This window comes from Polypterus senegalus, chromosome 10, assembly GCF_016835505.1.
Source record: "Polypterus senegalus isolate Bchr_013 chromosome 10, ASM1683550v1, whole genome shotgun sequence".
NCBI lineage: Eukaryota > Metazoa > Chordata > Cladistia > Polypteriformes > Polypteridae > Polypterus > Polypterus senegalus.
Genome location: NC_053163.1, coordinates 158,199,716 through 158,214,028, shown reverse-complemented (window position 1 = coordinate 158,214,028; position 14,313 = coordinate 158,199,716). Strand labels below are relative to the sequence as shown.

Below are 14,313 nucleotides of genomic sequence, written 5' to 3'. Positions count from 1 at the left end.
CAGAGGAGCAGCTTCACTGACAGACTGCTGTCACCATCCTGCTCCACTGACAGACTGAGGAGACCCCACACTATGCGACTCTTCAATTCCACCTGGGGGGTAAACGTTAACATTATATAAAGTTATTGTCTGTTATACCTGCATTGTTCTCACTCTTTAATTTAATATTGTTCTTTATCAGTATGCTGCTGCTGGGGTATGTGAATTTCCCCTTGGGATTAATAAAGTCTATCTATTAAATAATTCCTCCCATATAAGTAACATTTCTCTAGACATTTTAGTACTAGACACCGCGTGACCAGCAGCATCGTACATCAACGTCGCCACCATATTGCGAGTGGCACTGCTGTGGAGTGAAGTAATGAATGATGTGCTGCCTGTGATTGTACAAACCGCTGTACGCTCCAAACCAGATCCCGGGGGATTGCATTTCATAGGTAAGGCTGAACAATTGTTTTGGTTATATTTGGCCATTAGAAAATCCTGTTTTATAATCTTAGCACTCAATGTAACCTTACAATAAAATTAAACAACATTAGTAAAATTAAAACAAGAGAATGATAAATCAAAAAGCAATACTTAGCAAACAAAGATAAATGGCAGTAACAGTGCAAAATTCACAATTGGTATGCCAGCTTGAAAAGATAAGTCTTGAAGGTAATTTTAAAATGTGTTATTGAATCGAGCTGACGGATATGAGAGAGAAGAGAATTCCCTAGCTGTGGAGCACCAGGAGAGACGCTCGAGCTCCCATAGCACTGAGTCTGACGTGTGGGACAGAAAGTCGAGCTGCAGATGAGGATCTGAGTGAGCGAGAGGAGTGCCAGTCTGGAGGAGATCATTGAGGTGTGGAGAGCTTTAAATGTTCAGAGCAGGATTGTGTATTGTATTCAGTAGTGAACAGGGAGCCAGTAAAGTGGAGAGAGAATCGGTGTGATAAGTTCGGTGGATTTAGATCAGCAGGTTATTATCCTGGCAGCAGAATTTTGAAGAAGTTGTAAGTGATGGATACGTTTTTGTGGGATATCAGATAGAATAGCATTACAGTAATCTATACGTGAGGTGACTCGGGCATTAACCGATACTTCAGTACTGTGTTGCGTAAGAACAGGACGAAGTCTAGAAATGTTTCAGAGATGGAAGAAGACAGTCCGAGAAATGTTACTTATATGGGAGGAATTATTTAATAATCCATCTATTTTCCAACCCGCTGAATCCGAACACAGGGTCACGGGGGTCTGCTGGAGCCAATCCCAGCCAACACAGGGCACAAGGCAGGAACCAATCCTGGGCAGGGTGCCAACCCACCACAGGACACACACAAACACACCCACACACCAAGCACACACTAGGGCCAATTGAGAATCGCCAATCCACCTAACCAGCATGTCTTTGAATTGTGGGAGGAAACCGGAGCGCCCGGAAGAAACCCACGCAGACACGGGGAGAACATGCAAACTCCACGCAGGGAGGACCCGGGAAGCAAACCCAGGTCTCCTAACTGCGAGGCAGCAGCGCTACCACTGCGCCACCGTGCTGCCCTATATTATTTAATAATAATAATGATTATTATTATTTAATAATTGCCATTATTAGTTTATAAATGGATATAAATAATTGCATTTAAATGATTCCCCAAAATCTGTTGTCTGTAAACGATACTGTTTAAAACATTATTGTTTTTCATCAGAAAACCCGGTTTCCACGTCTACCTGTATTAGTTTAAATGCCACTTTTGCCACTCGCAATATGGCGGACGCGCCGCTGACGTATTGTCTCGACTGGGCAACCCAGTGAATGTGGCATCTATCTATATACAGTATGTCTATGATGTAGGTGACAATATTAACCGGTTAATAATTCATTTCCGAGCGGACACAAATAAATGAGACAATCCAGCTGTTAAAGGAATAGGAGGCATGTTACTTAAATATGTTATAACAAATTCAGCTATTCATATCCCTTTTGGGACAAACAAGGTAACATCTGGCCACTGTCTATTTATCTTTATGTAAAAAATAAACCTCAAAGAAGCACATTACATTTTGGCCCAAATATAGAAAGAAATGTGTGAAAATGAATACTGGCTTACTTGAAGATCTTTGCTTACATAGTTAAGTTTGGTTGTCAGTGCAGGGCCGTCTTACAAGCATCGTAGGCTCCTGGGCAAAGTAGTGCGCTGGGGCCCCTGTTTTCATAAAATTAAAGATACATACAAAGGCATCAGTAACATCGTGGACCCCCGGGCAGTGCCCACTGTGCCCATACGTTAGGATGTCCCTTTATCAATTTCTATTTTCTCACATACATTTTGTCACTTTTGCTAACTTCAAGTTTACTGTCATATGCTCACTGTTTAAGGAAACTTTTAACAGAATGTCAACTCAGAACAGTTGAAAATACAATACAGACCTTACAGATACAGAGATTTATGAATAGCATGCAATGCATACTAAATATTCAGATTGCAACTCGGACCTAAAACTGTAATCCTCCGATCTTCACCCTGTCAAGTGAGCAAACCAGCTGCCATGGCTTCACTTCAAGCTCTGACATCCAAGGTTCGATCCCCATAAGGGAAAGCAAAAGCGCGTACACCTGATGAGCCCCAAATCCGTACTAACCCCTACTTTCTCTTCTGTTCTTTTTCCGGTTTTCTGGGGTGGCAACCTGCACCCTCACCACCTGATCAAACCACCGTGATGTCCCTGCATTGATGGATTAAAGGCCAGAAGTCCACATGACCGTCATCATCAAGTCCTTCCATGAGAACCCTGAATACCATGAGGACTGATTGAGGTCATTGATGTCGGGTAGAATGCCAACAGGGGGCTGGGTGGTCTCCTGGCCTTGGACCCCCTGCAGATTTTATTTTTTTCTCCAGCCATTTGGGGTTTCTTTTTTTTGTTTGTTTTTTCTGTCCTCCCTGGCCATCGGACCTTACTTTTATTGTATGTTAATTAGTGTTCCCTTATTTTAATTCTTATTTATTTTGTCTTTTTTCTCTTTCTTCATCATGTAAAGCACTTTGAGCTGCATAATTTGTATAAAATTGTGCTATAGAAATAAATGTTGTTGTTGCTGTTAGGGCAAAACACGTGTCATGTGCTCTTTGTATTGTTTGGCAGATACTATATCATATATATATTGTCACACACGTGTGATTAGGAGGCAGCTAAAGGGCTTGAGTAATTGTAATACTACGTCAGACCAGGGGGTGGCAGAGTGTGCTAACTGTCTCTCTCTCTCTCAGTCTCTTGCAGAACATTCCCGAGAAATCCCGCCAGGTTCCGGTGCCACTGATGACATCACTTCTGGCTCCGGTGCATCTTATGACGTCACTTCCGGTCCCCGTAGAAGCCACTTCAAGTTCCGGCATGGATGACAGCATTTCCTTTTCTAGCCCTTAAAACGGCCATCTTACCTCCACGTAATCAGTTCTGTTTTGAATTCTGTCTTGTATACAACTCACTTTTTCAAACCTTTTGCAGCCAGGATCATATTATACGGGTGGCTGCCCCAAACCTTTGTGACTGTCTGGAGTCAATTTTTTACAATATATATTGCTGATATTTTTAATATCTATAAATGATTTACCCCGTGACCCTGTAGTTAGGATATAGCGGGTTGGATAATGGATGGATGGATATAAATGATTTCAATAGGAATATAAGTAACAAGCTGGTGAAGTTTGCAGATGATGCCAAAATAGGTGGATTAGCAGATAATTTGGAATCCATTATATCATCACAGAAGGACTTGGACAGCAGACAGGCTTGGGCAGATTTCTGGATGATGAAATTTAATGTCAGTAAATGTAAAGAATTACACATAGGAAGGAAAAATGTGAGGTTTTAATACACAATGGGAGGTTTGAAAATCGAGAGTCCACCTTATGAGAAGGACTTAGGAGTCACAGTGGACTCTGAGCTATCGACTACCAGACAGTGTTCAGAAGCCATTAAGAAGGCTAACAGAATGTCAGGTTATATAGCGCCTTGATGTGTGGAGTACAAGTCACAGGAGGTTCTGCTCAGCTTTATAACACACTGGTGAGGCCTCATCTGGAGTACTGGGTGCAGTTTGGGTCTCCAGGCTACAAAAAAGGACATAACAGCACTAGAGAAGGTCCAGAGAAGAGCGACTAGGCTGATTCAGGGCTACATGGGATGAGTTATGAGGGAAGGTTAAAAGAGCTGAGCCTTTACAGGAGATGAAGAGGAGACCTGACTGAAGTGTTTAAAATAATAAAGTGAATTAGTGCAGTGGATCGAGATGGTGACTTTAAAATGAGTTCATCAAGAACACGGGGACACAGCTGGAAACTTGTGAAGGGGAAATTTCACACAAACATTAGGAAGTTTTTCTTTACACAAAGAACGACAGACACTTGGAATAAGTGACCAAGTAGTGTGGTGGACAGTAAGACGTTAGGGACTTTCAAAACTCGACGATATTTTTTTGGAAGAAATAAGTGGAGAGGACTGGCGAGCTTTGTTGGGCTGAATGGCCTGTTCTCGTCCAGAGTCTTCTAATATATACTAACTGTCCCGCATAGTAGTGAAACAGCACAAACGTAAAAAAATCAATACAAAAATTTAAAAATATATAATCATTTGTATTGAGAAGAATTTATATTGATAGCTTTCATACCCGAGGGCTTCTTGATATACAATATTTTTGAGTTTTGCTATCAGTAGCAAGAATGTAGCTGTGATCTCTTTGCAAAAATGTAAAAAGATGGCAGGGCATCTCTGGCTAAGCAGAAGGTAGGTACGCTCTGACGTGAAACGTTGGCATTGTATCTGATCGTGTTCAGCTCTGACGGAAGAGCGTCCCCCACATGGGGAGAAAAGCACATGGCCGTGATATCTCTGCCAGAGTCGCCACAGCGGATCATCTTGTTCCATCTCCTCCTGTCCTTGTCATCTTGCTCTGTCACAACCGTCACCTGCATGTCCTCTCTTACCACATCCATAAACCTTCTCTTAGGCCTTCCTCTTCTCCTTTTACCTGGCAGCTCTATCCTTAGTACCCTTCTCTCATTATACCCCTCATCTCTCTTCCTCACATGTCCAAACCAACTCAATCTCGCCTCTCTGACTTTGTCTCTAAACCGTCCCACCTGAGCTGACCCTCCAAAGTCCTCATTTCTAATCCTGTCCATCCTCATCACACCCAATTCAAATCTGAACATCTTTAGTTCTGCCACCTCCAGCTCTGTCTCCTGTGTCACCGTCTCCAGCCCATATAATACAGCCTCACTCCATTCAGAAAGCCTGAGTCGGGAGGACGAGGACAACAAGGAGGAGTGGAGGCGGCAGAAGAAAAGAAAGACAGAGAAATAGAGAGAGAAAGAGAAGAAGGGATAAAGCCTGATGTTGGGAAGGGCTGTGTGTTGTGTGCTGTAAAGGCAAGAAAGAAAATAAAAATAACTCTAGGACGTGTGGCACTGTGCCTGTCTGTGGTGGGGCTGGTTTTCCACAACCCAAAATGACCAAAGTTCTGCAGCTTCGGTATGCTTCATGGGAGTCTGGCAAAAGCTTGACGTGTTGAAATGATTCCACAGACAGAATATGTTTGCTTTAAAAAAAAAAACTTTAGTAAAATTTCAAAATAAAACAATTCACACAAAAATAGAGACAAAATTGATACAGCAAAGAAAAGAAAAGTCCTCATTTAAGAAAAGCCCTGTGTAAAGCTTATAAATCTTGTTTAATTTCTTTAAGTGTGCTTATACAGCTGGACCATTTCAAAACGCTTATCTCATTTTCATGCTGTAAGTGGGTCTTTCGGTCCCTGCTCTAAGCAGGTCCTGTCATTATGAAAAGTAAAAGAACTAATAACGATAACATAAAATAAATGTGTCCACTGGTCTGTGCTATAAATTTGTTTTCTGTATGATTCCAATAATTGTGATCATTTTTATAGTCAAAATCACTGAATTGTCGCATTTCCTGTTCAAACACAGCAGAGAAACACGAGGTGCGCCAGCGACGAGCCTCACCTCCCCTCGGATTGCGCGCTCCTTCACTCACGAGGTGGATGCGCATGCCTGTCGCTGTCTGTCTGTCGCCAATATAAGGTGTGCAGACATGTTTGTTATACACCCTGACTTTCCACAGCCTTGCTAATATCTTTAATGAATGTGTGTGACATATTTAGTGTTGCTGATCGGACATAAAACCGCAGTGAAAAGGCACAAGGTGAGGCAGACAGTACCGTGCCTCCCTGAAGAGGGTGCAAGTGAGCTCAACAGGTGCTCGTTGCTGCTGTTCTTCTACACCAGGGGTCCTCAGTCACAGTCCTGGAGGGCCGCAGTGGCTGCAGGTTTTTGTTCTAACCCGGTTGCTTAATAAGAAAGCAATTCTTGCCAATAATTTAATTTCATGGCTTGTTAGTGCTTTAACTCCACTATGTCAGCTCATTCTCATATCCTGGATTTTCTTCCCCTTTCTAAGGATATCATCCAAATGATTTGAAGGCTAAAATGGAGGAGTAATTCTCAGTTCTTCACTTTTTTCTCTTCACTTTCCTTCCACGTATTTAATTAAACCCAATAGTGCACGATAAATACACAATAAGTGTAAATGGTAACAAGCTAAATGGCAACATGCTGGTGTCTTTTGTCATTTGCATGTTATGGCTAATAAGGAACAATTAAAAACCCAGAATACAGCTGTTTAAGACTAAAATAAGCAATAAGGGTTCAAAGTTGTAACGAGCGAGACAACTAAAGTGAAGCAGAAGTGTCACTTGAGCAATAAGCGCTTCTTATTAAGCAATGGGGTTGGAGCGAAAGCCTGCAGCCACTGCGGCCCTCCAGGACCGTGATTGAGGACCCCTGGTCTACGCTGACGCTCAATAAAGTATCTATCTATCTATCTATCTATCTATCTATCTATCTATCTATCTATCTATCTAACTATCTATCTATCTTTAAATTAGCGATATCAGAAAGTCAAGTGCACTGCAGCAGTCCGTTTATTTTTATTTTTTGTTCCGACTCACTGCCAAAATGGAAGATTAAGATTTTTAAAACTAAATGAATATAAGGAGGACTTTTACAAGAAAGTGACGGAGATTTTCATATGAAAAGATGCAAACGTAGTTCAGTAATACATACAGTATGAAGGCAGCAGAGCAAATGTGCTCTCTCCGCTCTCTGTCGCCTCTATAAATTTCTTAGCCAAATGTGTACCTTACTGATGTGTGTGTAAAAAATGCTGATGAGATATGAAACATAACCCGCATTTGACACCATTGACCATTCGATTTTACTGCACAGGCTAGAAAATGATGTTGGTTTTACAGGCCCTGTGCTCGCTTGGTTTAGTTCTTATTTATCAAATCGATTCCAGTATGTAGAGAAATGTGCTGACAGGACTCCATCATTATACACAGAAGTTCAATATGGTGTCCCGCAGGGCTCAGTACCCGGACTGTCACTGTTTTCACTTTACAGGCTTCCACTGGGATCTCTCATTAGGAAACATAATGTTAATTTTCATTCATATGCAGATGACACCCAGTTATACCTTTCTTTTAGATCAAATGAAGTTTCTCTGATGTTGTCTTTAATAAGTTGTGTTAGTGAATTAAAGGAGTGGATGGATGAGAACTACTTGTCTTTAAACACAGATAAAACAGAGATGTTAATTGTTGGAGGGAATGACGCTGATCACAGCAATATTCTGTCATCATTTAACTCAGTTGGAATCCCCATTAATTTTACTGAATCAGCCCACAATCTCGGCGTTATCTTTGACTCTAGCAGGTCATTTAAAGCACTAATTACAAAGTTGTCCAAATCAGGTTTCTTCCATCTTAAAAATGTTGGGAAATTAAGGCACTTTCTAAATAAACAGGATTCTGAGAAATTAATTCATGCATTTATTTCTAGTAGGATTGACTTCTGCAATGCGGTGTTCACTGGATGTTCAAACTGTTCTTTATTCAGCCTCCAGTTAATCCAAAATGCTGCTTCAAGAATTATTACAAGAACAAGAAAATACGAACACATAACTCCAGTCCTTAAATCCTTACATTGGCTCCCAGTTAAGTTTAGGGCAGATTTCAAAATCCTCCTTTTAACATATAAAGCATTAAATGGCCGAGGTCCGTCTTACTTGTCTGAACTTATCATGACTTACAAACCTGAGCGCACATTAAGATCTCAAGATGCCGGTCTGCTTAGGATTCCATCGATTAATAAAATAACAGTGGGAGGTCGAGCTTTTAGTTACAGGGCCCCTAAACTGTCGAGTGGTCTGCCTGCTACTATAAGAGATGCCCCTTTGGTCTCAGCTTTCAAATCTCACAACTTCAGTTTAGCACACCCTGACTAGAGCTGCTGATTAACTGTGCAGACTGCGTCTCTGTTGTCAGTCATCAGCACTAAAACAGAAGTAACATGATAGTTAGAATTTGTTACTCACCCTCACCTATTCTGTTTCTCTTCTCACTACTCTAATGTGGCACTTGGTGCCACGGCCCACCTGCCAAGTTGTTTTGCCTGCCTATGGTAAAGTCATCCCTGATGGAGGATCGCAGGAATCATGGAAAATCATCAGATTGGCTGGCCCAGCACTGTTTTTAGCCGTAAAATGGCCAAATGGGGGAGGCAGCTTGATGGATGAGGTCTCCAGGACTCTAAAAATATCCAAATCTTATTATATGATATCATCTACTGTTAAATTCTGCTCCATACTTCTAAAATCTTTATTATTATGCTGTATTGAGGATTTGTTCTGTTCTGTGTATTGTATTGTATTGTATTGACCCTCTTTTCTTTTGACACCCACTGCACGCCCAACCTACCTGATAAGGGGTCTCTCTTTGAACTGCCTTTCCCGAGGTTTCTTCCATTTTCCCTACAAGGTTTTTTTGGGAGTTTTTCTTGTCTTCTTAGAGAGTCAAGGCTGGGGGGCTGCCAAGAGGCAGGGTCTGTTAAAGCCCATTGCAGCACTTCTTGTGTGATTTTGGGCTATAGAAAAATAAATTGTATTGTATGTGCATGCTGGCTGCCAATTGAATAGTGAATAAGCGACTCTTTGGCGTTCATATATTTGTAAATCTCACTCTGAAGGAGTCACCAGCCATGAACCTCACCGCACGTCACTGATTCTAAGCAACAACTACAAATGACTTCATTAACACACCAAATCTCAGATATAGCAAGAAAGTTCTATCTCATCCTAATTTACAGGCGGTGAAAGACTCTACCATAGCTATTCTTCTATAGGAGTCAAGCAAATGTTTGATGACTTATAGTCTAGTCCTCCTTAAACAGTAGAATCAACCCCAACTAAGAAAAATGAGTTAAACGAAAACCTGTGGGCCTGCAGGATTTCAGTTTGACATGCCGGCACTACATTATGGAAAAAGGCTGGAAAAATAAACCTCATGAATTTAAGGGGGAAATCACTTGCAACCAATTGGAAGAACGGGAGAGTCAAATGTGTTAAAGACTACGCAACATCTACGAGGGACGTTCAAAAAGTTTCTGCACTTTTCTATTTTCGTTGGAAACGGTGAAGGCGGAGTAGTAATTGGGCGTGTCTAAGAGTGTCATGTGACAAGCTGGCTGTATGAGTCGTCACTCTGTGTTGAAGATGACTGTGAAATTGCACCAAAGAGGAGCAGCGTTCTGTCATGAGCTTTGTGTGTGCTGGAAGCACAAATTCATCTCTGCTTGTGTGCTCACTATGGGGGTAAAGTTCTCTGTCGCCGTCAATAAGTGGATTGAAGTGTTTGAAAATGGCCATACTTGTGTGACGGATGCAGAACGCTCCGGACGTCCAGCTACGACCATGTGATGATGATGATGATGTGAAAGCAGTGGTGCATCAGTGGCTACGCACTCAACCAAAAACATTTTTTGTTGATGGCATTAAAATGTGGGTATGACGCTGGGAAAATTGCATCGCAAAAGGAAGGTGACTATGTAGAAAAGTTCATGTCAAAAATAAATAAGGGTTGCATTTTTTGAACGGGTGTATTAGACGGGGTCTGATTTTACAATCGATTTTTCAGGTTTCAAAACCAGACTTATACGCGAGTAAATATGGTAAATATGCTCCACTCTACTCCCATGTTTCTGTTGCTTCCTCATTGAATTCCAGCATGTTAGTAAAACACAACCTCCCTCTTCTGAGCCCACGAGTTCTGTATTATTCTGGTTTACACTACTTCTCAAAAGTTTTAGAACACCTTAGATTTTCTTGAAATTTTATCAAGTGAAATACAATGAATGACCTTGTAGCAGTGCTACCGGGCAGTAAAAACTTCAACTCCCAGAAGTCCCTGCAGTTCTGATTGGACGACGGCAATGTTCTAGGGAGCACCGTGGTCCTGGAGGAACGTTGTTTCATTTTACTATGTGCTGTATTAACTGTATATGGCTGAAGTGACAATAAAAGCTGAAATTCTGCTCGCTTGTCATATTCATCTTTTGATCTCAAACAGAAATGTCTTCAGTGCACAGCAAAAACAAATCAGCCTGCTGGATCCAATACTTTTGGAAGGGACTGCCATTCTGTCCTACAGTGCATGCAGGTAGCCAGTGACAATAACTTCCTACCTGCGCACACATTCTGCTGGTGTTGCATTCACTTATATTGGGGATCTGTTTGCTGTCCATATTGGCGATTGGAGGCGTGAAAGGGAAAAATATGCAAAGGTAGGGGGCTCCGCCCCCTGCTTGCTTTGCTCGCCAACCCCCATACGGGCTCTACATGCAGGTTACTTCCTGGATATGCCGCTTGTGACGAATCGTGCTGTGCTTTTGGATAAGCACGAATATCAACTCTGTCTTTGATATCTCCATCTTTTGAAACTATTAGCGCTGATAATTCGTCACATGTTGCTTTATTACACATGCAAGCAAAATAAATGGGAGACATTTTAATAAAACTGGTCCATGGGGGCCAAGTTGTTTCATAACTACCTACCTGCGCACACAATCTGCTGGCATTTCATTCACTTGTACTGGGGATCTGTTTGCTGTCTATATTGGCGATTGGAGGTGTAAAAGGGGAAAATATTGTAAGCAAAATGTACAAATGCAGGTGCATAGAACTTTTATCGATTTTATGAGAGACGAGTTTGCAAATTTGCCATTTCTCTTCAATGGGAGATTTTGAAATTTTAAAACTTTGTAGAGTGCTATTTGGTTTGCGATATCTGAACAACTGAACTGTCTCGACATGTTTCTCTGAAGAATACGTGGGCCACATTTTAATAAAACTGGTCCACTGGGGGCCAAGTTGTTTCACGAGGACTGACAGACAGAGACAACGCTATTGCAACAAATGGCTCACACATTAAATAGAAATTAACCCATAAAGGGGAAAACCCAAAATGCAGGATTATTTGATGGGCTCTATTAACTGTATATGGCTGAAATGAGAATAAAAGCTGAAATTCTGCTCTCGTCTCACACACAAATGTCTTCAGTGCACAGGAAAAAGAAATTGGCCTTGTTCATCCAATACTTTTGGAAGGGACTGCCAGTCTGTCCTACAGTGTATGCAGGTGGCCAGTGACAATAATTTTCTACCTACGCACACAATCTGCTGGCATTGCATTTACTTGTATTGGGGATCTGTTTGCTGTCCATATCGGTGATAGTAGGTGTAAAAGGGGTAAATATGCAAAAGTAGGGGGCTCTGCCCCCTGCTTGCTTTGCTCGCCAACCCCCATGCGGGCCCTACGTGCTAGTTATTTCCCAAATGTGCCGCTTGTGACGAATCGAGCTGTGCTTTTGGATAAGCATGAATACCAACTCTTCCTTTGATATCTCTGTCTTTCGAAACTATTATCGCTGATAATTCGTCACATGTTGGTTTATTACACATGCAAGTGTGATCTTTCAGATTCATATAGAAATATAGAGTGCTATTTGGTTTACGATATCTGAACAACTGAACTGTCTCGACATGTTTCTCTGAAGAATACGTGGGCCACATTTTAATAAAACTGGTCCACTGGGGGCCAAGTTGTTTCATAACTTCCTACCTGCGCACACAATCTGCTGCCGTTTCATTCACTTGTACTGGGGATTTGTTTGCCGTCTATACCGGCGATTGGAGGTGTAAAAGGGGAAAATACTGTAAGCAAAATGTACAAATGCAGGTGCACAGAACTTTTATCGATTTTATGAGAGACGAGTTTGCGAATTTGCCATTGCTCTTCAATGGGAGATTTTGAAATTTTAAAACTTTGTAGAGTGCTATTTGGTTTGCGATATCTGAACAACTGAACTGTGTCGACATGTTTCTTTGAAGAATACGTGGGCCACATTTTAATAAAACGGGTCCACTGGGGGCCAAGTTGTTTCACGAGGACTGACAGACAGAGACAAGGTTAATGCAACAGATGGTTCACACATTAAATAGAAATTAACCCATAAAGGGGAAAACCCAAAACACAGGATTATTTGATGGGCTCTTTTAACTGTATATGGCTGAAATGAGAATAAAAGCTGAAATTCTGCTCTTGTCTCATACACAAATGTCTTCAGTGCACAGGAAAAAGAAATTGGCCTTGTTCATCCAATACTTTTGTAAGGGACTGCCAGTCTGTCCTACAGTGCATGCAGGTGGCCAGTGACAATAACTTCCTACCTGCGCAACACAATCTGCTGGCGTTTCATTCACTTGTATTGGGGATCTGTTTGCTGTCCATATATAGGCGATTGGAGGTGTAAAAGGGGAACATATGCAACAGGTGGTTCACGCATTAAATAGAAATTAACCTAAAAAGGGAAAAAACCGAAATGCAGGATTATTTGATGGGTGGAGGAAACTGGACAGAGACCGGCCTGCTCACAGTCTGTGTGTACGTCTGTCAAGTGTTTTACAGCTCACTTCAAAACACACAGGAGGCCGTGGACGTCACACTGGTCTCAGTACTAACCGGCCAAAATACAAGAGCGGGCTGAAGGAAGACTATGCAACACTGACCTCAGCAAAGTGCAGCTGACCACACACGGCAACTTTCATCGTCAGTTCTCCATAAGCTGCAACATAAACAGTGTAAAACAAATGTTTATCAGACAAGTCCTCAATCCCAAAACAGAAATCTAAACACGGCGTAGGCAGAAGAGCAAACACAGGAAGTCAAACAGACAACGGTACAAAAACATGAAGTAAAAGGCAGGATATGAAAGTAGGAACAGACTACAAATTGCAGGTGAAGTAGACAAATGATTCACCAGAAGATAAGAGCCTAAAAAGGTCAAAATCACAAACGTTTACAACAAAAGGCTCCAGGAGCCTGGAGGGCAATGCCAGCTGCTGCAGAGGCATAGAGCTGAAGGCCTCCACTAAGCCTGGCATCAACTTCAAGAACCCAGCACTAAAGTGTTCCAAAGCACGTAGCTGTAAACACTTCCAATAATGCCTACTAGAGGGGGATATCACTAGTAAACCCCAGCTAGCAAGAAGGGCAAGCAATGAATTTTTATCAAATAAAAAATGTAAATTTAATTTAAAAAAATAATAAATACTTCAATCACAATGAAGCCAAAATGCAATCACCTAACAGAAGCAGTCCAACAAAGTCCCAAAATTGAATCCAAATAGGAAGGTTGGGAAGAAAAAAACAGCAAGAAAAGTCAAAAGGCACAAAATGTACAAAACATCAAAATGCAAAGAACTCACCGAGTCCCCAGTGCATTCCCAACGAACCACAAGGAACTGTGGGAGACACTCCAGATATACGGGGGATTGGAAGGTGGTCCCACTTCTTGGGGGACTACCTACAAAGGGCAAAAACCAAAGATAAAGAATGATGCACATAAATCAAAGAATCCAAAATGAAGAGACAAACATGAATTTGAACCCTAGCATGGCACAACACAAGACAGCTTCTCAGTTCAATGAGTCAGGCTTTGGGCATCCTGGTGCTCAAGTCTCTCTAGCAGTTCATTACTTTTGCCAGTCTGACATCACCATTTTTCCCCCGCATAGTTTGGTATGGAGGGTGGCATGGTGGTGCAGTGGGTAATGCTGCTGCCTCGCAGTTAGGAGACCCGGGTTCGCTTCCCGGGTCCTCCCTGTGTGGAGTTTGCATGTTCTCACCGTGTCTGCGTGAGTTTCCTCCCACAGTCCAAAGACATACAGGTGAGGTGGATTGGCGCTTCTAAATTGGCCCTAATGTGTGCTTGGTGTTTGTGTGTGTCCTGTGGTTGATTGGCACCCTGCCTGGGATTGGTTCTTGCCCTGTGTTGGCTGGGATTGACTCCAGCTAATTCCCGTGACCCTGTGTTCAGATTCAGCGGGTTGGAAGATGGATGGACAGTTTGGTATG

The 14,313-nt window shown here is 42.0% G+C and overlaps 1 long non-coding RNA gene across 1 annotated transcript; it reads right to left on the bottom strand.

Moving 5' to 3' along the window:
- Window positions 1-1,772: 1,772 nt before the first annotated feature.
- LOC120536304 lies at window positions 1,773-13,991 on the bottom strand. The gene is made up of 3 exons (XR_005635101.1): window positions 13,665-13,991; window positions 12,966-13,021; window positions 1,773-2,188 (listed from the first exon to the last, which is right to left on the bottom strand). It is a non-coding gene; the product is annotated as an uncharacterized LOC120536304 (long non-coding RNA).
- Window positions 13,992-14,313: the final 322 nt, after the last annotated feature.